The following is a 24484-nucleotide window of genomic DNA, read 5'->3' as shown; positions in this document are numbered from 1 at the left end:
ACAATCGACCTCAAACTGCTTCAATGGATGTAAATCGACGATATCTGACAAAGTTAGTTGCAAACTCACTCAAATATATAAGAAATGTTGAAATTCGACTTCAAATTAGGAAGATAGACTTTTAAAATTTTCAACAAATATAAAGTGACAATCGACCTCAAACTGCTTCAATGGATGTAAATCGACGATATCTGACAAAGTTAGTTGCAAACTCACTCAAATATATAAGAAATGTTGAAATTCGACTTCAAATTAGGAAGATAGACTTTTAAAATTTTCAACCAATACAAAGTGACAATCGACCTCAAACTGCTTCAATGGATGTAAATCGACGATATCTGACAAAGTTAGTTGCAAACTCACTCAAATATATAAGAAATGTTGGAATTCGACTTCAAATTACGAAGATAGACTTTGAAAATTCTCAATCAACACAAAGTGACAATCGACCTCAATGGGCTTCAATGAATGTTAATTGACGATATCTGACAAATTTAGATGCAAACGCACTGAAATATATAAGAAATGTTGAAATTCGACTTCAAATTAGGAAGATAGACTTTGAAAATTTTCAACCAATACAAAGTGACAATCGACCTCAAACTGCTTCAATGGATGTAAATCGACGATATCTGACAAAGTTAGTTGCAAACTCACTCAAATATATAAGAAATGTTGAAATTCGACTTCAAATTAGGAAGATAGACTTTTAAAATTTTCAACCAATACAAAGTGACAATCGACCTCAAACTGCTTCAATGGATGTAAATCGACGATATCTGACAAAGTTAGTTGCAAACTCACTCAAATATATAAGGAATGTTGAAATTCGACTTCAAATTAGGAAGATAGACTTTTAAAATTTTCATCCAATACAAAGTGACAATCGACCTCAATGGGCTTCAATGAATGTTAATTGACGATATCTGACAAATTTAGATGCAAACGCACTGAAATATATAAGAAATGTTGAAATTTGACTTCAAATTAGGAAGATAGACTTTTAAAATTTTCAACCAATACAAAGTGACAATCGACCTCAAACTGCTTCAATGGATGTAAATCGACGATATCTGACAAAGTTAGTTGCAAACTCACTCAAATATATAAGAAATGTTGAAATTCGACTTCAAATTAGGAAGATAGACTTTTAAAATTTTCAACCAATACAAAGTGACAATCGACCTCAAACTGCTTCAATGGATGTAAATCGACGATATCTGACAAAGTTAGATGCAAACTCTCTCAAATATATAAAATATGTTGAAATTCGACTTCAAATTAGGAAGATAGACTTTGAAAATTTTCAACCAATACATAGTGACAATCGACCTCAATGGGATTCAATGGATGTTAATCGACGATATCTGACAAAGTTAGTTGCAAACTCACTCAAATATATAAGAAATGTTGAAATTCGCCTTCAAATTAGGAAGATAGACTTTTAAAATTTTCAACCAATACAAAGTAACAATCGACCTCAAACTGCTTCAATGGATGTAAATCGACGATATCTGACAAAGTTAGTTGCAAACTCACTCAAATATATAAGAAATGTTGAAATTCGACTTCAAATTAGGAAGATAGACTTTTAAAATTTTCAACCAATACAAAGTGACAATCGACCTCAAACTGCTTCAATGGATGTAAATCGACGATATCTGACAAAGTTAGTTGCAAACTCACTCAAATATATAAGAAATGTTGGAATTTGACTTCAAATTACGAAGATAGACTTTGAAAATTCTCAATCAACACAAAGTGACAATCGACCTCAATGGGCTTCAATGAATGTTAATTGACGATATTTGACAAATTTAGATGCAAACGCACTGAAATATATAAGAAATGTTGAAATTCGACTTCAAATTAGGAAGATAGACTTTGAAAATTTTCAACCAATACAAAGTGACAATCGACCTCAAACTGCTTCAATGGATGTAAATCGACGATATCTGACAAAGTTAGTTGCAAACTCACTCAAATATATAAGAAATGTTGAAATTCGACTTCAAATCAGGAAGATAGACTTTTAAAATTTTCAACCAATACAAAGTGACAATCGACCTCAAACTGCTTCAATGGATGTAAATCGACGATATCTGACAAAGTTAGTTGCAAACTCACTCAAATATATAAGAAATGTTGGAATTCGACTTCAAATTACGAAGATATACTTTGAAAATTCTCAATCAACGCAAAGTGACAATCGACCTCATTGGGCTTCAATGGATGTTAATAGACTATATTTGACAAAGGTATTTGCAAACTCACTCAAATATATAAGAAATGTTGAAATTCGACTTTAAATTAGGAAGATAGTCTTTGAAAATTTTCAACCAATACAAAGTGACAATCGACCTCAATGGGCTTCAATGGATGTAAATCGACGATATCTGACAAAGTTAGTTGCAAACTCACTCAAATATATAAGAAATGTTGAAATTCGACTTCAAATTAGGAAGATAGACTTTTAAAATTTTCATCCAATACAAAGTGACAATCGACCTCAATGGGCTTCAATGAATGTTAATTGACGATATCTGACAAATTTAGATGCAAACGCACTGATATATATAAGAAATGTTGAAATTCGACTTCAAATTAGGAAGATAGACTTTTAAAATTTTCAACCAATACAAAGTGACAATCGACCTCAAACTGCTTCAATGGATGTAAATCGACGATATCTGACAAAGTTAGTTGCAAACTCACTCAAATATATAAGAAATGTTGAAATTCGACTTCAAATTAGGAAGATAGACTTTTAAAATTTTCAACCAATACAAAGTGACAATCGACCTCAAACTGCTTCAATGGATGTAAATCGACGATATCTGACAAAGTTAGTTGCAAACTCACTCAAATATATAAAATATGTTGAAATTCGACTTCAAACTAGAAAGATAGACTTTGGAAATTTTCAACCAATACATAGTGACAATCGACCTCAATGGGATTCAATGGATGTTAATCGACGATATTTGACAAAGTTAGTTGCAAACTCACTCAAATATATAAGAAATGTTGAAATTCGACTTCAAATTAGGAAGATAGACTTTTAAAATTTTCAACCAATACAAAGTGAAAATCGACCTCAAACTGCTTCAATGGATGTAAATCGACGATATCTGACAAAGTTAGTTGCAAACTCACTCAAATATATAAGAAATGTTGGAATTCGACTTCAAATTACGAAGATATACTTTGAAAATTCTCAATCAACGCAAAGTGACAATCGACCTCATTGGGCTTCAATGGATGTTAATAGACGATATCTGACAAAGGTATTTGCAAACTCACTCAAATATATAAGAAATGTTGAAATTCGACTTTAAATTAGGAAGATAGTCTTTGAAAATTTTCAACCAATACAAAGTGACAATCGACCTCAATGGGCTTCAATGGATGTAAATCGACGATATCTGACAAAGTTAGTTGCAAACTCACTCAAATATATAAGAAATGTTGAAATTCGACTTCAAATTAGGAAGATAGACTTTTAAAATTTTCATCCAATACAAAGTGACAATCGACCTCAATGGGCTTCAATGAATGTTAATTGACGATATCTGACAAATTTAGATGCAAACGCACTGAAATATATAAGAAATGTTGAAATTCGACTTCAAATTAGGAAGATAGACTTTTAAAATTTTCAACCAATACAAAGTGACAATCGACCTCAAACTGCTTCAATGGATGTAAATCGACGATATCTGACAAAGTTAGTTGCAAACTCACTCAAATATATAAGAAATGTTGAAATTCGACTTCAAATTAGGAAGATAGACTTTTAAAATTTTCAACAAATATAAAGTGACAATCGACCTCAAACTGCTTCAATGGATGTAAATCGACGATATCTGACAAAGTTAGTTGCAAACTCACTCAAATATATAAGAAATGTTGAAATTCGACTTCAAATTAGGAAGATAGACTTTTAAAATTTTCAACCAATACAAAGTGACAATCGACCTCAAACTGCTTCAATGGATGTAAATCGACGATATCTGACAAAGTTAGTTGCAAACTCACTCAAATATATAAGAAATGTTGGAATTCGACTTCAAATTACGAAGATAGACTTTGAAAATTCTCAATCAACACAAAGTGACAATCGACCTCAATGGGCTTCAATGAATGTTAATTGACGATATCTGACAAATTTAGATGCAAACGCACTGAAATATATAAGAAATGTTGAAATTCGACTTCAAATTAGGAAGATAGACTTTGAAAATTTTCAACCAATACAAAGTGACAATCGACCTCAAACTGCTTCAATGGATGTAAATCGACGATATCTGACAAAGTTAGTTGCAAACTCACTCAAATATATAAGAAATGTTGAAATTCGACTTCAAATTAGGAAGATAGACTTTTAAAATTTTCAACCAATACAAAGTGACAATCGACCTCAAACTGCTTCAATGGATGTAAATCGACGATATCTGACAAAGTTAGTTGCAAACTCACTCAAATATATAAGGAATGTTGAAATTCGACTTCAAATTAGGAAGATAGACTTTTAAAATTTTCATCCAATACAAAGTGACAATCGACCTCAATGGGCTTCAATGAATGTTAATTGACGATATCTGACAAATTTAGATGCAAACGCACTGAAATATATAAGAAATGTTGAAATTTGACTTCAAATTAGGAAGATAGACTTTTAAAATTTTCAACCAATACAAAGTGACAATCGACCTCAAACTGCTTCAATGGATGTAAATCGACGATATCTGACAAAGTTAGTTGCAAACTCACTCAAATATATAAGAAATGTTGAAATTCGACTTCAAATTAGGAAGATAGACTTTTAAAATTTTCAACCAATACAAAGTGACAATCGACCTCAAACTGCTTCAATGGATGTAAATCGACGATATCTGACAAAGTTAGATGCAAACTCTCTCAAATATATAAAATATGTTGAAATTCGACTTCAAATTAGGAAGATAGACTTTGAAAATTTTCAACCAATACATAGTGACAATCGACCTCAATGGGATTCAATGGATGTTAATCGACGATATCTGACAAAGTTAGTTGCAAACTCACTCAAATATATAAGAAATGTTGAAATTCGCCTTCAAATTAGGAAGATAGACTTTTAAAATTTTCAACCAATACAAAGTAACAATCGACCTCAAACTGCTTCAATGGATGTAAATCGACGATATCTGACAAAGTTAGTTGCAAACTCACTCAAATATATAAGAAATGTTGAAATTCGACTTCAAATTAGGAAGATAGACTTTTAAAATTTTCAACCAATACAAAGTGACAATCGACCTCAAACTGCTTCAATGGATGTAAATCGACGATATCTGACAAAGTTAGTTGCAAACTCACTCAAATATATAAGAAATGTTGGAATTTGACTTCAAATTACGAAGATAGACTTTGAAAATTCTCAATCAACACAAAGTGACAATCGACCTCAATGGGCTTCAATGAATGTTAATTGACGATATTTGACAAATTTAGATGCAAACGCACTGAAATATATAAGAAATGTTGAAATTCGACTTCAAATTAGGAAGATAGACTTTGAAAATTTTCAACCAATACAAAGTGACAATCGACCTCAAACTGCTTCAATGGATGTAAATCGACGATATCTGACAAAGTTAGTTGCAAACTCACTCAAATATATAAGAAATGTTGAAATTCGACTTCAAATCAGGAAGATAGACTTTTAAAATTTTCAACCAATACAAAGTGACAATCGACCTCAAACTGCTTCAATGGATGTAAATCGACGATATCTGACAAAGTTAGTTGCAAACTCACTCAAATATATAAGAAATGTTGGAATTCGACTTCAAATTACGAAGATATACTTTGAAAATTCTCAATCAACGCAAAGTGACAATCGACCTCATTGGGCTTCAATGGATGTTAATAGACTATATTTGACAAAGGTATTTGCAAACTCACTCAAATATATAAGAAATGTTGAAATTCGACTTTAAATTAGGAAGATAGTCTTTGAAAATTTTCAACCAATACAAAGTGACAATCGACCTCAATGGGCTTCAATGGATGTAAATCGACGATATCTGACAAAGTTAGTTGCAAACTCACTCAAATATATAAGAAATGTTGAAATTCGACTTCAAATTAGGAAGATAGACTTTTAAAATTTTCATCCAATACAAAGTGACAATCGACCTCAATGGGCTTCAATGAATGTTAATTGACGATATCTGACAAATTTAGATGCAAACGCACTGAAATATATAAGAAATGTTGAAATTCGACTTCAAATTAGGAAGATAGACTTTTAAAATTTTCAACCAATACAAAGTGACAATCGACCTCAAACTGCTTCAATGGATGTAAATCGACGATATCTGACAAAGTTAGTTGCAAACTCACTCAAATATATAAGAAATGTTGAAATTCGACTTCAAATTAGGAAGATAGACTTTTAAAATTTTCAACCAATACAAAGTGACAATCGACCTCAAACTGCTTCAATGGATGTAAATCGACGATATCTGACAAAGTTAGTTGCAAACTCACTCAAATATATAAAATATGTTGAAATTCGACTTCAAACTAGAAAGATAGACTTTGGAAATTTTCAACCAATACATAGTGACAATCGACCTCAATGGGATTCAATGGATGTTAATCGACGATATTTGACAAAGTTAGTTGCAAACTCACTCAAATATATAAGAAATGTTGAAATTCGACTTCAAATTAGGAAGATAGACTTTTAAAATTTTCAACCAATACAAAGTGAAAATCGACCTCAAACTGCTTCAATGGATGTAAATCGACGATATCTGACAAAGTTAGTTGCAAACTCACTCAAATATATAAGAAATGTTGGAATTCGACTTCAAATTACGAAGATATACTTTGAAAATTCTCAATCAACGCAAAGTGACAATCGACCTCATTGGGCTTCAATGGATGTTAATAGACGATATCTGACAAAGGTATTTGCAAACTCACTCAAATATATAAGAAATGTTGAAATTCGACTTTAAATTAGGAAGATAGTCTTTGAAAATTTTCAACCAATACAAAGTGACAATCGACCTCAATGGGCTTCAATGGATGTAAATCGACGATATCTGACAAAGTTAGTTGCAAACTCACTCAAATATATAAGAAATGTTGAAATTCGACTTCAAATTAGGAAGATAGACTTTTAAAATTTTCATCCAATACAAAGTGACAATCGACCTCAATGGGCTTCAATGAATGTTAATTGACGATATCTGACAAATTTAGATGCAAACGCACTGAAATATATAAGAAATGTTGAAATTCGACTTCAAATTAGGAAGATAGACTTTTAAAATTTTCAACCAATACAAAGTGACAATCGACCTCAAACTGCTTCAATGGATGTAAATCGACGATATCTGACAAAGTTAGTTGCAAACTCACTCAAATATATAAGAAATGTTGAAATTCGACTTCAAATTAGGAAGATAGACTTTTAAAATTTTCAACCAATACAAAGTGACAATCGACCTCAAACTGCTTCAATGGATGTAAATCGACGATATCTGACAAAGTTAGTTGCAAACTCACTCAAATATATAAAATATGTTGAAATTCGACTTCAAACTAGAAAGATAGACTTTGGAAATTTTCAACCAATACATAGTGACAATCGACCTCAATGGGATTCAATGGATGTTAATCGACGATATTTGACAAAGTTAGTTGCAAACTCACTCAAATATATAAGAAATGTTGAAATTCGCCTTCAAATTAGGAAGATAGACTTTTAAAATTTTCAACCAATACAAAGTGACAATCGACCTCAAACTGCTTCAATGGATGTAAATCGACGATATCTGACAAAGTTAGTTGCAAACTCACTCAAATATATAAGAAATGTTGAAATTCGACTTCAAATTAGGAAGATAGACTTTTAAAATTTTCAACCAATACAAAGTGACAATCGACCTCAAACTGCTTCAATGGATGTAAATCGACGATATCTGACAAAGTTAGTTGCAAACTCACTCAAATATATAAAATATGTTGAAATTCGACTTCAAACTAGAAAGATAGACTTTGGAAATTTTCAACCAATACATAGTGACAATCGACCTCAATGGGATTCAATGGATGTTAATCGACGATATTTGACAAAGTTAGTTGCAAACTCACTCAAATATATAAGAAATGTTGAAATTCGACTTCAAATTAGGAAGATAGACTTTTAAAATTTTCAACCAATACAAAGTGAAAATCGACCTCAAACTGCTTCAATGGATGTAAATCGACGATATCTGACAAAGTTAGTTGCAAACTCACTCAAATATATAAGAAATGTTGGAATTCGACTTCAAATTACGAAGATATACTTTGAAAATTCTCAATCAACGCAAAGTGACAATCGACCTCATTGGGCTTCAATGGATGTTAATAGACGATATCTGACAAAGGTATTTGCAAACTCACTCAAATATATAAGAAATGTTGAAATTCGACTTTAAATTAGGAAGATAGTCTTTGAAAATTTTCAACCAATACAAAGTGACAATCGACCTCAATGGGCTTCAATGGATGTAAATCGACGATATCTGACAAAGTTAGTTGCAAACTCACTCAAATATATAAGAAATGTTGAAATTCGACTTCAAATTAGGAAGATAGACTTTTAAAATTTTCATCCAATACAAAGTGACAATCGACCTCAATGGGCTTCAATGAATGTTAATTGACGATATCTGACAAATTTAGATGCAAACGCAATGAAATATATAAGAAATGTTGAAATTCGACTTCAAATTAGGAAGATAGACTTTTAAAATTTTCAACCAATACAAAGTGACAATCGACCTCAAACTGCTTCAATGGATGTAAATCGACGATATCTGACAAAGTTAGTTGCAAACTCACTCAAATATATAAGAAATGTTGAAATTCGACTTCAAATTAGGAAGATAGACTTTTAAAATTTTCAACCAATACAAAGTGACAATCGACCTCAAACTGCTTCAATGGATGTAAATCGACGATATCTGACAAAGTTAGTTGCAAACTCACTCAAATATATAAAATATGTTGAAATTCGACTTCAAACTAGAAAGATAGACTTTGGAAATTTTCAACCAATACATAGTGACAATCGACCTCAATGGGATTCAATGGATGTTAATCGACGATATTTGACAAAGTTAGTTGCAAACTCACTCAAATATATAAGAAATGTTGAAATTCGCCTTCAAATTAGGAAGATAGACTTTTAAAATTTTCAACCAATACAAAGTGACAATCGACCTCAAACTGCTTCAATGGATGTAAATCGACGATATCTGACAAAGTTAGTTGCAAACTCACTCAAATATATAAGAAATGTTGAAATTCGACTTCAAATTAGGAAGATAGACTTTTAAAATTTTCAACCAATACAAAGTGACAATCGACCTCAAACTGCTTCAATGGATGTAAATCGACGATATCTGACAAAGTTAGTTGCAAACTCACTCAAATATATAAGAAATGTTGGAATTCGACTTCAAATTACGAAGATAGACTTTGAAAATTCTCAATCAACACAAAGTGACAATCGACCTCAATGGGCTTCAATGAATGTTAATTGACGATATTTGACAAATTTAGATGCAAACGCACTGAAATATATAAGAAATGTTGAAATTCGACTTCAAATTAGGAAGATAGACTTTGAAAATTTTCAACCAATACAAAGTGACAATCGACCTCAAACTGCTTCAATGGATGTAAATCGACGATATCTGACAAAGTTAGTTGCAAACTCACTCAAATATATAAGAAATGTTGAAATTCGACTTCAAATTAGGAAGATAGACTTTTAAAATTTTCAACCAATACAAAGTGACAATCGACCTCAAACTGCTTCAATGGATGTAAATCGACGATATCTGACGAAGTTAGTTGCAAACTCACTCAGTTGCTTTCTTAGAGCGCTTCGAGAAGGTCGCAAGTACGGATTAAAGGACTGCTGTATAATCGGTCACTGTTTTATTTTAGAAAACACACCGGTAAACGCAGGGTCGCCTACTGCGATTAAAAATTCTCGCTGACAAAGAAACTCGTATTATTAGTGTATACCATTGCAAAAAATGCCCCTTTCGGGGCTTTGTTGCTCTACCTACCTGCCCTTTTCGGGGCTTTTTTTTATAATGAAATAAACCCTTTCGGGGGCAAGTGTTTCAAGAACCAACGTGAGTCCTAGGATCAGCCAGTTTCAGGTGAATATTATTTTCATTTTTATAAAACACTAACAGGCAATCAAAAGGGTCAGGAATTCTTTAACCGGGGAGGAAACTCCCTCCGGCAGTGAGTCCGCTGTCGGCTTTGATAGCCAACTCTTGTTAGGTACTAACAAAGGATTTCAATTTTCGAAATCCTTATTCCTTATCTCTCACTTGATCTGACTCTATCGATCTTTTATTTCACCTATTTCACTTTTGAAAATGCCCCGAGTACCCCGTTCCCCCATTCAAACCCGAAGTAAACCTGTTTCCACCATCGATGAATTCCCACCACTCCCTACCAACCCCAATTCTCCTTCTGAGGAGGAAACCTTTGCAGAATTGGTCGCAGAATACTCGCGGTACAGTCCAAATCAATTCACCCAAGTTCGTAATGCCATTGAGTATATCAAACGGAAATCACTCGAGAATAATAGAAGCTCCTCACCAGCACCATCTGCGGATTCCTATGCTTCTAGGGTCTCGCAGAAATCGTCCAACTCTAAATCCCAGCGTGTTGATTATACCCGACAAGGCGCGATCCCCAAAAACAAAATTCCCCCTCTAAATTCCAAGTCAATCTCAATACCTCAAAAGCCAAAAAAAAATACCCAAAATACCACTAAACCCCAGGCACCAAGTCAAACCCAGACTCCCAGAACCCACCAACAACCCCAGACCCCCAGAACCCACCAACAATCCCAGACCCCCAAAACCCACCAACAATCCCAAACCATCACCCAAACACTCAATTTGAGAAACCTCCCAACTAAATATACCTCACAGAGAGAGCTCTACAATCTCCTCAACACGCAAGAGCTGTTGAGGGGACAAATGAGCTTTCTCAAAGCTAACCCCAATGGAACCGCCCTCCTCAAAATTCCTTCCACGTTTTATCACGAAACGTTGGCAAGGAAAATCCGTTACGCCATAGGCGACGAGAAAATCGTCGTAATCCCGATAAACCCTCCCCAAAGAGCCCAAAAACCCCTCACCACTAAAACCAAAAAAACCACCTTTTCTCTGGTCTGCAAGAATGTAGACCAATCCTACACCGAAGAAGAGTTCCTGGAGATCCTCTCTATCCTGAAATTCCCTGTCCTTAAAACTTGGAGAATTATAGCTAGATCCACGAATAAACCCACATCCATGTTCCGAATTATTACAGATTCCGAAACCGCCTACCATCACGCCCTAACCAAGGGTATTAACTTCCACGGGCTTCCGCACTACTGCGAAGCCTCAAATTCAAACACCATACCCGCAGTCCCCAAATACTGCAACCGTTGCTCATCTACCGGCCACTCCGCAGACACCTGCAATGCCAAACCTATTTGTCCAACCTGTGGTGCTTCTGGTCACAAGCCAGAAAAATGCCCAAAAGCTAACTCCCCTACCTGTAAAAATTGCGGCGGACCTCACCCCGCCTTCCACCCCCGCTGTCCGAAAAGGATTGAAACTCCGAAAGCCCCCCAGGATACAGCCCCAGTCACCCTAGAAAAACCTCAAACCCCTTACGACCTGTCTACTGACACTAAAATCCTAATCGAAATCCTGGCAACAACAATAATGAACGCCATCCCTACTTCTCGGGCGCTAGTAGCCGAAACGCTACAACGCCTCATTCCCCCTTTTTACGGTTATAATTGTACCGTAACCAGCGGCGTGGGTAACCGCATTCATTTCGCTTTCACCCAAAAACCAAACACGTCCCACTGAAAAAGTGTAGGTTTAGCCCTAGCAACGCCATTTATGTCAATACTGACATAACCCCCATTCCAAGCCGCCTAAATGACCTCCAAGCCCCTTCTAATTGATTCGATCCATAGAATCAAGAATTCCGTTGCGAAAGGGACCCTCCTCATCCTTCCTCAATTTCCTCAATAATAGCTCCCATATCAATCAGATAAATTCCTACCCCCAACACCCACCCTCATTTTCATCCATCGTCGGAGTTGCAGGTTTTCTGCGGTTTCCCTGCAACCTGGAGAACCGATTCTCCAGACAAATGTCCGACGATAGGGAATAATACAGCCGCAGCTGTACCCGCCCACCCCCAATTAGATTAAGAAAAAACAAAAAATAAACAAAAAAAAATATATAAAAAAAAAAAAACCCCCCCAAAAAAAAAAATATAAAAAAGAAAAAAAAATCTTAACAAAAAAAAAATGTAACTGCACCGCTAGAAGCAGCCGAGCAAACACTTCCCAACTAAATATCCCCACACCCAGCCCTGCAGAGGAAAAAATTCCTATATCAGGGCCTAATGCAAATCATAACCAAATTACCAAAAAAAAAAAAAAAACCCTTCCTTCCTAATTTTTCACAACGAATCTCTCTCTCTCTCTTTGCAAACTCACTCAAATATATAAGAAATGTTGAAATTCGACTTCAAATTAGGAAGATAGACTTTTAAAATTTTCAACCAATACAAAGTGACAATCGACCTCAAACTGCTTCAATGGATGTAAATCGACGATATCTGACAAAGTTAGTTGCAAACTCACTCAAATATATAAGAAATGTTGGAATTCGACTTCAAATTACGAAGATAGACTTTGAAAATTCTCAATAAACACAAAGTGACGATCGACCTCAATGGGCTTCAATGAATGTTAATTGACGATATCTGACAAATTTAGATGCAAACGCACTGAAATATATAAGAAATGTTGAAATTCGACTTCAAATTAGGAAGATAGACTTTGAAAATTTTCAACAAATACAAAGTGACAATCGACCTCAAACTGCTTCAATGGATGTAAATCGACGATATCTGACAAAGTTAGTTGCAAACTCACTCAAATATATAAGAAATGTTGAAATTCGACTTCAAATTAGGAAGATAGACTTTTAAAATTTTCAACCAATACAAAGTGACAATCGACCTCAAACTGCTTCAATGGATGTAAATCGACGATATCTGACAAAGTTAGTTGCAAACTCACTCAAATATATAAGAAATGTTGAAATTCGACTTCAAATTAGGAAGATAGACTTTTAAAATTTTCATCCAATACAAAGTGACAATCGACCTCAATGGGCTTCAATGAATGTTAATTGACGATATCTGACAAATTTAGATGCAAACGCACTGAAATATATAAGAAATGTTGAAATTCGACTTCAAATTACGAAGATAGACTTTGAAAATTCTCAATCAATACATAGTGACAATCGACCTCAATGGGATTCAATGGATGTTAATCGACGATATCTGACAAAGTTAGTTGCAAACTCACTCAAATATATAAGAAATGTTGAAATTCGACTTCAAATTAGGAAGATAGACTTTTAAAATTTTCATCCAATACAAAGTGACAATCGACCTCAAACTGCTTCAATGGATGTAAATCGACGATATCTGACAAAGTTAGTTGCAAACTCACTCAAATATATAAGAAATGTTGGAATTCGACTTCAAATTACGAAGATAGACTTTGAAAATTCTCAATCAACACAAAGTGACAATCGACCTCAATGGGCTTCAATGAATGTTAATTGACGATATCTGACAAATTTAGATGCAAACGCACTGAAATATATAAGAAATGTTGAAATTCGACTTCAAATTAGGAAGATAGACTTTTAAAATTTTCAACCAATACAAAGTGACAATCGACCTCAAACTGCTTCAATGGATGTAAATCGACGATATCTGACAAAGTTAGTTGCAAACTCACTCAAATATATAAGAAATGTTGAAATTCGACTTCAAATTAGGAAGATAGACTTTGAAAATTTTCAACTAATACAAAGTGACAATCGACCTCAAACTGCTTCAATGGATGTTAAACGACGATATCTGACAAAGTTAGTTGCAAACTCACTCAAATATACAAGAAATGTTGAAATTCGACTTCAAATTAGGAAGATAGACTTTTAAAATTTTCAACCAATACAAAGTGACAATCGACCTCAAACTGCTTCAATGGATGTAAATCGACGATATCTGACAAAGTTAGTTGCAAACTCACTCAAATATATAAGAAATGTTGGAATTCGACTTCAAATTACGAAAATAGACTTTGAAAATTCTCAATCAACACAAAGTGACAATCGACCTCAATGGGCTTCAATGAATGTTAATTGACGATATTTGACAAATTTAGATGCAAACGCACTGAAATATATAAGAAATGTTGAAATTCGACTTCAAATTAGGAAGATAGACTTTGAAAATTTTCAACCAATACAAAGTGACAATCGACCTCAAACTGCTTCAATGGATGTAAATCGACGATATCTGACAAAGTTAGTTGCAAACTCACTCAAATATATAAGAAATGTTGAAATTCGACTTCAAATTAGGAAGATAGACTTTTAAAATTTTCAACCAATACAAAGTGACAATCGACCTCAAACTGCTTCAATGGATGTAAATCGACGATATCTGACAAAGTTAGTTGCAAACTCACTCAAATATATAAGAAATGTTGAAATTCGACTTCAAATTAGGAAGATGGACTTTTAAAATTTTCATCCAATACAAAGTGACAATCGACCTCAAACTGCTTCAATGGATGTAAATCGACGATATCTGACAAAGTTAGTTGCAAACTCACTCAAATATATAAGAAATGTTGGAATTCGACTTCAAATTACGAAGATAGACTTTGAAAATTCTCAATCAACACAAAGTGACAATCGACCTCAATGGGCTTCAATGAATGTTAATTGACGATATCTGACAAATTTAGATGCAAACGCACTGAAATATATAAGAAATGTTGAAATTCGACTTCAAATTAGGAAGATAGACTTTTAAAATTTTCAACCAATACAAAGTGACAATCGACCTCAAACTGCTTCAATGGATGTAAATCGACGATATCTGACAAAGTTAGTTGCAAACTCACTCAAATATATAAGAAATGTTGAAATTCGACTTCAAGTTAGGAAGATAGACTTTGAAAATTTTCAACTAATACAAAGTGACAATCGACCTCAAACTGCTTCAATGGATGTTAAACGACGATATCTGACAAAGTTAGTTGCAAACTCACTCAAATATACAAGAAATGTTGAAATTCGACTTCAAATTAGGAAGATAGACTTTTAAAATTTTCAACCAATACAAAGTGACAATCGACCTCAAACTGCTTCAATGGATGTAAATCGACGATATCTGACAAAGTTAGTTGCAAACTCACTCAAATATATAAGAAATGTTGAAATTCGACTTCAAATTAGGAAGATAGACTGAAAATTTCCAATCAACACAAAGTGACAATCGACCTCAAACTGCTTCAATGGATGTAAATCGACGATATCTGACAAAGTTAGTTGCAAACTCACTCAAATATATAAGAAATGTTGAAATTCGACTTCAAATTAGGAAGATAGACTTTGAAAATTTTCAACCAATACAAAGTGACAATCGACCTCAAACTGCTTCAATGGATGTTAATCGACGATATCTGACAAAGTTAGTTGCAAACTCACTCAAATATACAAGAAATGTTGAAATTCGACTTCCAATTAGGAAGATAGACTTTTAAAATTTTCAACCAATACAAAGTGACAATCGACCTCAAACTGCTTCAATGGATGTTAAACGACGATATCTGACAAAGTTAGTTGCAAACTCACTCAAATATATAAGAAATGTTGAAATTCGACTTCAAATTAAGAAGATAGACTTTGAAAATTTTCAACCAATACAAAGTGACAATCGACCTCAATGGGCTTCAATGGATGTTAATCGACGATATCTGACAAAGTTAGTTGCAAACTCACTCAAATATATAAGAAATGTTGAAATTCGACTTCAAATTAGGAAGATAGACTGAAAATTTCCAATCAACACAAAGTGACAATCGACCTCAAACTGCTTCAATGGATGTAAATCGACGATATCTGACAAAGTTAGTTGCAAACTCACTCAAATATATAAGAAATGTTGAAATTCGACTTCAAATTAGGAAGATAGACTTTGAAAATTTTCAACCAATACAAAGTGACAATCGACCTCAATGGGCTTCAATGGATGTTAATCGACGATATCTGACAAAGTTAGTTGCAAACTCACTCAAATATATAAGAAATGTTGAAATACGACTTCAAATTAGGAAGATAGACTTTGAAAATTTTCAACCAATACAAAGTGACAATCGACCTCAATGGGCTTCAATGGATGTTAATCGACGATATCTGACAAAGTTAGTTGCAAACTCACTCAAATATATAAGAAATGTTGAAATTCGACTTCAAATTAGGAAGATAGACTTTGAAAATTTTCAACCAATACAAAGTGACAATCGACCTCAATGGGCTTCAATGGATGTTAATCGACGATATCTGACAAAGTTAGATGCAAACGCACTGAAATATATAAGAAATGTTGAAATTCGACTTCAAATTAGGAAGATAGACTTTGAAAATTTTCAATCAACACAAAGTGACAATCGACCTCAAAGGGCTTTAATGGATGTAAATCGACGATATCTGACAAACTTAGTTGCAAACTCACGCAAATATATAAGAAATGTTGAAATTCGACTTCAAATTAGGAAGATAGACTTTGAAAATTTTTAACCAATACAAAGTGACAATCGACCTCAATGGGCCTCAATGGATGTTAATCGAAGATATCTGACAAAGTTAGATGCAAACGCACAGAAATATATAAGAAATGTTGAAATTGGACTTCAAATTACGAAGATGGACTTTGAAAATTCTCAATCAACGCAAAGTGACAATCGACCTCAATGGGCTTCAATGAATGTTAATTGACGATATCTGACAAATTTAGATGCAAACGCACTGAAATATATAAGAAATGTTGAAATTCGACTTCAAATTAGGAAGATAGACTTTGAAAATTTTCAACCAATACAAAGTGACAATCGACCTCAATGGGATTCAATGGATGTTACTCGACGATATCTGACAAAGTTAGTTGCAAACTCACTCAAATATACAAGAAATGTTGAAATTCGACTTCAAATTAGGAAGATAGATATTTAAAATTTTCAACCAATACAAAGTGACAATCGACCTCAAACTGCTTCAATGGATGTAAATCGACGATATCTGACAAAGTTAGTTGCAAACTCACTCAAATATATAAAAAATGTTGAAATTCGACTTCAAATTAGGAAGATAGACTTTGAAAATTTTCAACTAATACAAAGTGACAATCGACCTCAAACTGCTTCAATGGATGTTAAACGACGATATCTGACAAAGTTAGTTGCAAACTCACTCAAATATACAAGAAATGTTGAAATTCGACTTCAAATTAGGAAGATAGACTTTTAAAATTTTCAACCAATAAAAAGTGACAATCGACCTCAAACTGCTTCAATGGATGTTAAACGACGATATCTGACAAAGTTAGTTGCAAACTCACTCAAATATATAAGAAATGTTGAAATTCGACTTCAAATTAGGAAGATAGACTTTGAAAATTTTCAACCAATACAAAGTGACAATCGACCTCAATGGGATTCAATGGATGGTAATCGACGATATCTGACAAAGTTAGATGCAAACGCACAGAAATATATAACAAATGTTGAAATTCGACTTCAAATTACGAAGATGGACTTTGAAAATTCTCAATCAACGCAAAGTGACAATCGACCTCAATGGGCTTCAATGGATGTTAATCGAGGTTATCTGACAAAGTTAGATGGGAACGCACTGAAATATATGAGAAATGTTGAAATTCGACTTCAAATTAGGAAGATAGACTTTGAAAATTTTCAACCAATACAAAGTGACAATCGACCTCAATGGGCTTCAATGGATGTTAATCGACGATATCTGACAAAGTTAGATGCAAACGCACTGAAATATATAAGAAATGTTGAAATTCGACTTCAAATTAGGAAGATAGACTTTGAAAATTTTCAATCAACACAAAGTGACAATCGACCTCAAAGGGCTTTAATGGATGTAAATCGACGATATCTGACAAACTTAGTTGCAAACTCACGCAAATATATAAGAAATGTTGAAATTCGACTTCAAATTAGGAAGATAGACTTTGAAAATTTTTAACCAATACAAAGTGACAATCGACCTCAATGGGCCTCAATGGATGTTAATCGAAGATATCTGACAAAGTTAGATGCAAACGCACAGAAATATATAAGAAATGTTGAAATTCGACTTCAAATTACGAAGATGGACTTTGAAAATTCTCAATCAACGCAAAGTGACAATCGACCTCAATGGGCTTCAATGAATGTTAATTGACGATATCTGACAAATTTAGATGCAAACGCACTGAAATATATAAGAAATGTTGAAATTCGACTTCAAATTAGGATGATAGACTTTGAAAATTTTCAACCAATACAAAGTGACAATCGACCTCAATGGGATTCAATGGATGTTACTCGACGATATCTGACAAAGTTAGTTGCAAACTCACTCAAATATACAAGAAATGTTGAAATTCGACTTCAAATTAGGAAGATAGACTTTTAAAATTTTCAACCAATACAAAGTGACAATCGACCTCAAACTGCTTCAATGGATGTAAATCGACGATATCTGACAAAGTTAGTTGCAAACTCACTCAAATATATAAAAAATGTTGAAATTCGACTTCAAATTAGGAAGATAGACTTTGAAAATTTTCAACTAATACAAAGTGACAATCGACCTCAAACTGCTTCAATGGATGTTAAACGACGATATCTGACAAAGTTAGTTGCAAACTCACTCAAATATACAAGAAATGTTGAAATTCGACTTCAAATTAGGAAGATAGACTTTTAAAATTTTCAACCAATAAAAAGTGACAATCGACCTCAAACTGCTTCAATGGATGTTAAACGACGATATCTGACAAAGTTAGTTGCAAACTCACTCAAATATATAAGAAATGTTGAAATTCGACTTCAAATTAGGAAGATAGACTTTGAAAATTTTCAACCAATACAAAGTGACAATCGACCTCAATGGGATTCAATGGATGTTAATCGACGATATCTGACAAAGTTAGATGCAAACGCACAGAAATATATAAGAAATGTTGAAATTCGACTTCAAATTACGAAGATGGACTTTGAAAATTCTCAATCAACGCAAAGTGACAATCGACCTCAATGGGCTTCAATGGATGTTAATCGAGGTTATCTGACAAAGTTAGATGGGAACGCACTGAAATATATGAGAAATGTTGAAATTCGACTTCAAATTAGGAAGATAGACTTTGAAAATTTTCAATCAACACAAAGTGACAATCGACCTCAAAGGGCTTTAATGGATGTAAATCGACGATATCTGACAAAGTTAGTTGCAAACTCACGCAAATATATAAGAAATGTTGAAATTCGACTTCAAATTAGGAAGATAGACTTTTAAAATTTTCAACCAATACAAAGTGACAATCGACTTCAAACTGCTTCAATGGATGTTAATCGACGATATCTGACAAAGTTAGTTGCAAACTCACTCAAATATACAAGAAATGTTGAAATTCGACTTCAAATTAGGAAGATAGACTTTTAAAATTTTCAACCAATACAAAGTGACAATCGACCTCAAACTGCTTCAATGGATGTAAATCGACGATATCTGACAAAGTTAGTTGCAAACTCACTCAAATATATAAAAAATGTTGAAATTCGACTTCAAATTAGGAAGATAGACTTTGAAAATTTTCAACTAATACAAAGTGACAATCGACCTCAAACTGCTTCAATGGATGTTAAACGACGATATCTGACAAAGTTAGTTGCAAACTCACTCAAATATACAAGAAATGTTGAAATTCGACTTCAAATTAGGAAGATAGACTTTTAAAATTTTCAACCAATAAAAAGTGACAATCGACCTCAAACTGCTTCAATGGATGTTAAACGACGATATCTGACAAAGTTAGTTGCAAACTCACTCAAATATATAAGAAATGTTGAAATTCGACTTCAAATTAGGAAGATAGACTTTGAAAATTTTCAACCAATACAAAGTGACAATCGACCTCAATGGGATTCAATGGATGTTAATCGACGATATCTGACAAAGTTAGATGCAAACGCACAGAAATATATAAGAAATGTTGAAATTCGACTTCAAATTACGAAGATGGACTTTGAAAATTCTCAATCAACGCAAAGTGACAATCGACCTCAATGGGCTTCAATGGATGTTAATCGAGGTTATCTGACAAAGTTAGATGGGAACGCACTGAAATATATGAGAAATGTTGAAATTCGACTTCAAATTAGGAAGATAGACTTTGAAAATTTTCAATCAACACAAAGTGACAATCGACCTCAAAGGGCTTTAATGGATGTAAATCGACGATATCTGACAAAGTTAGTTGCAAACTCACGCAAATATATAAGAAATGTTGAAATTCGACTTCAAATTAGGAAGATAGACTTTTAAAATTTTCAACCAATACAAAGTGACAATCGACTTCAAACTGCTTCAATGGATGTTAATCGACGATATCTGACAAAGTTAGTTGCAAACTCACTCAAATATACAAGAAATGTTGAAATTCGACTTCAAATTAGGAAGATAGACTTTTAAAATTTTCAACCAATACAAAGTGACAATCGACCTCAAACTGCTTCAATGGATGTTAAACGACGATATCTGACAAAGTTAGTTGCAAACTCACTCAAATATACAAGAAATGTTGAAATTCGACTTCAAATTAGGAAGATAGACTTTTAAAATTCTCAACCAATACAAAGTGACAATCGACCTCAAACTGCTTCAATGGATGTTAAACGACGATATCTGACAAAGTTAGTTGCAAACTCACTCAAATATATAAGAAATGTTGAAATTCGACTTCAAATTAGGAAGATAGACTTTGAAAATTTTCAACCAATACAAAGTGACAATCGACCTCAATGGGATTCAATGGATGTTAATCGACGATATCTGACAAAGTTAGATGCAAACGCACAGAAATATATAAGAAATGTTGAAATTCGACTTCAAATTACGAAGATGGACTTTGAAAATTCTCAATCAACGCAAAGTGACAATCGACCTCAATGGGCTTCAATGGATGTTAATCGAGGTTATCTGACAAAGTTAGATGGGAACGCACTGAAATATATGAGAAATGTTGAAATTCGACTTCAAATTAGGAAGATAGACTTTGAAAATTTTCAATCAACACAAAGTGACAATCGACCTCAAAGGGCTTTAATGGATGTAAATCGACGATATCTGACAAAGTTAGTTGCAAACTCACGCAAATATATAAGAAATGTTGAAATTCGACTTCAAATTAGGAAGATAGACTTTTAAAATTTTCAACCAATACAAAGTGACAATCGACCTCAATGGGATTCAATGGATGTTAATCGACGATATCTGACAAAGTTAGATGCAAACGCACAGAAATATATAAGAAATGTTGAAATTCGACTTCAAATTACGAAGATGGACTTTAAAAATTCTCAATCAACGCAAAGTGACAATCGACCTCAATGGGCTTCAATGGATGTTAATCGACGTTATCTGACAAAGTTAGATGGGAACGCACTGAAATATATGAGAAATGTTGAAATTCGACTTCAAATTAGGAAGATAGACTTTGAAAATTTTCAATCAACACAAAGTGACAATCGACCTCAAAGGGCTTTAATGGATGTAAATCGACGATATCTGACAAAGTTAGTTGCAAACTCACGCAAATATATAAGAAATGTTGAAATTCGACTTCAAATTAGGAAGATAGACTTTGAAAATTTTCAAGCAATACAAAGTGACAATCGACCTCAATGGGCCTCAATGGATGTTAATCGACGTTATCTGACAAAGTTAGATGGGAACGCACTGAAATATATGAGAAATGTTGAAATTCGACTTCAAATTACGAAGATAGACTTTGAAAATTCTCAATCAACGCAAAGTGACAATCGACCTCAATGGGCTTCAATGAATGTTAATTGACGATATCTGACAAATTTAGTTGCAAACGCACTGAAATATATAAGAAATGTTGAAATTCGACTTCAAATTAGGAAGATAGACTTTGAAAATTTTCAACCAATACAAAGTGACAATCGACCTCAAACTGCTTCAATGGATGTTAAACGACGATATCTGACAAAGTTAGTTGCAAACTCACTCAAATATACAAGAAATGTTGAAATTCGACTTCAAATTAGGAAGATAGACTTTTAAAATTCTCAACCAATACAAAGTGACAATCGACCTCAAACTGCTTCAATGGATGTTAAACGACGATATCTGACAAAGTTAGTTGCAAACTCACTCAAATATACAAGAAATGTTGAAATTCGACTTCAAATTAGGAAGATAGACTTTTAAAATTTTCAACCAATACAAAGTGACAATCGACCTCAAACTGCTTCAATGGATGTTATACGACGATATCTGACAAAGTTAGTTGCAAACTCACTCAAATATATAAGAAATGTTGAAATTCGACTTCAAATTAGGAAGATAGACTTTGAAAATTTTCAACCAATACAAAGTGACAATCGACCTCAATGGGATTCAATGGATGTTAATCGACGATATCTGACAAAGTTACATGCAAACGCACAGAAATATATAAGAAATGTTGAAATTCGACTTCAAATTACGAAGATGGACTTTGAAAATTCTCAATCAACGCAAAGTGACAATCGACCTCAATGGGCTTCAATGGATGTTAATCGAGGTTATCTGACAAAGTTAGATGGGAACGCACTGAAATATATGAGAAATGTTGAAATTCGCTTTCAAATTAGGGAGATAGACTTTCAAAATTTTCAACCAATACAAAGTGACAATCGACCTCAAACTGCTTCAATGGATGTTAAACGACGATATCTGACAAAGTTAGTTGCGAACTCACTCAAATATACAAGAAATATTGAAATTCGACTTCAAATTAGGAAGATAGACTTTTAAAATTTTCAACCAATACAAAGTGACAATCGACCTCAAACTGCTTCAATGGATGTTAATCGACGATATCTGACAAAGTTAGTTGCAAACTCACTCAAATATACAAGAAATGTTGAAATTCGACTTCAAATTAGGAAGATAGACTTTTAAAATTTTCAACCAATACAGAGTGACAATCGACCTCAAACTGCTTCAATGGATGTTAAACGACGATATCTGACAAAGTTAGTTGCGAACTCACTCAAATATACAAGAAATGTTGAAATTCGACTTCAAATTAGGAAGATAGACTTTGAAAATTTTCAACCAATACAAAGTGACAATCGACCTCAAACTGCTTCAATGGATGTTAATCGACGATATCTGACAAAGTTAGTTGCAAACTCACTCAAATATACAAGAAATGTTGAAATTCGACTTCAAATTAGGAAGATAGACTTTTAAAATTTTCAACCAATACAAAGTGACAATCGACCTCAAACTGCTTCAATGGATGTTAAACGACGATATCTGACAAAGTTAGTTGCGAACTCACTCAAATATATAAGAAATGTTGAAATTCGACTTCAAATTAGGAAGATAGACTTTGAAAATTTTCAACCAATACAAAGTGACAATCGACCTCAATGGGATTCAATGGATGTTAATCGACGATATCTGACAAAGTTAGTTGCAAACTCACTCAAATATATAAGAAATGTTGAAATTCGACTTCAAATTAGGAAGATAGACTGAAAATTTCCAATCAACACAAAGTGACAATCGACCTCAAACTGCTTCAATGGATGTAAATCGACGATATCTGACAAAGTTAGTTGCAAACTCTCTCAAATATATAAGAAATGTTGAAATTCGACTTCAAATTAGGAAGATAGACTTTGAGAATTTTCAACCAATACAAAGTGACAATCGACCTCAATGGGCCTCAATGGATGTTAATCGAAGATATCTGACAAAGTTAGATGCAAACGCACTGAAATATATGAGAAATGTTGAAATTCGACTTCAAATTACGAAGATAGACTTTGAAAATTCCCAATCAATGCAAAGTGACAATCGACCTCAATGGGCTTCAATGGATGTAAATCGACGATATCTGACGAAGTTAGTTGCAAACTCACTCAAATATATAAGAAATGTTGTAATTCGACTTCAAATTAGGAAGATAGACTGAAAATTTTCAATCAACAAAAAGTGACAATCGACCTCAATGGGCTTCAATGGATGTAAATCGACGATATCTGACAAAGTTAGTTGCAAACTCCCTCAAATATATAAGAAATGTTGGAATTCGACTTCAAATTACGAAGATAGACTTTGGAAATTTTCAATCAACACAAAGTGACAATCGACCTCAATGGGATTCAATGGATGTAAATCGACGATATCTGACAAAGAAAGATGCAGAGGCA

This window comes from Diorhabda sublineata, chromosome 4 (genome assembly GCF_026230105.1).
Source record: "Diorhabda sublineata isolate icDioSubl1.1 chromosome 4, icDioSubl1.1, whole genome shotgun sequence".
NCBI lineage: Eukaryota > Metazoa > Arthropoda > Insecta > Coleoptera > Chrysomelidae > Diorhabda > Diorhabda sublineata.
Note: the sequence above shows the minus strand (reverse complement) of the source record.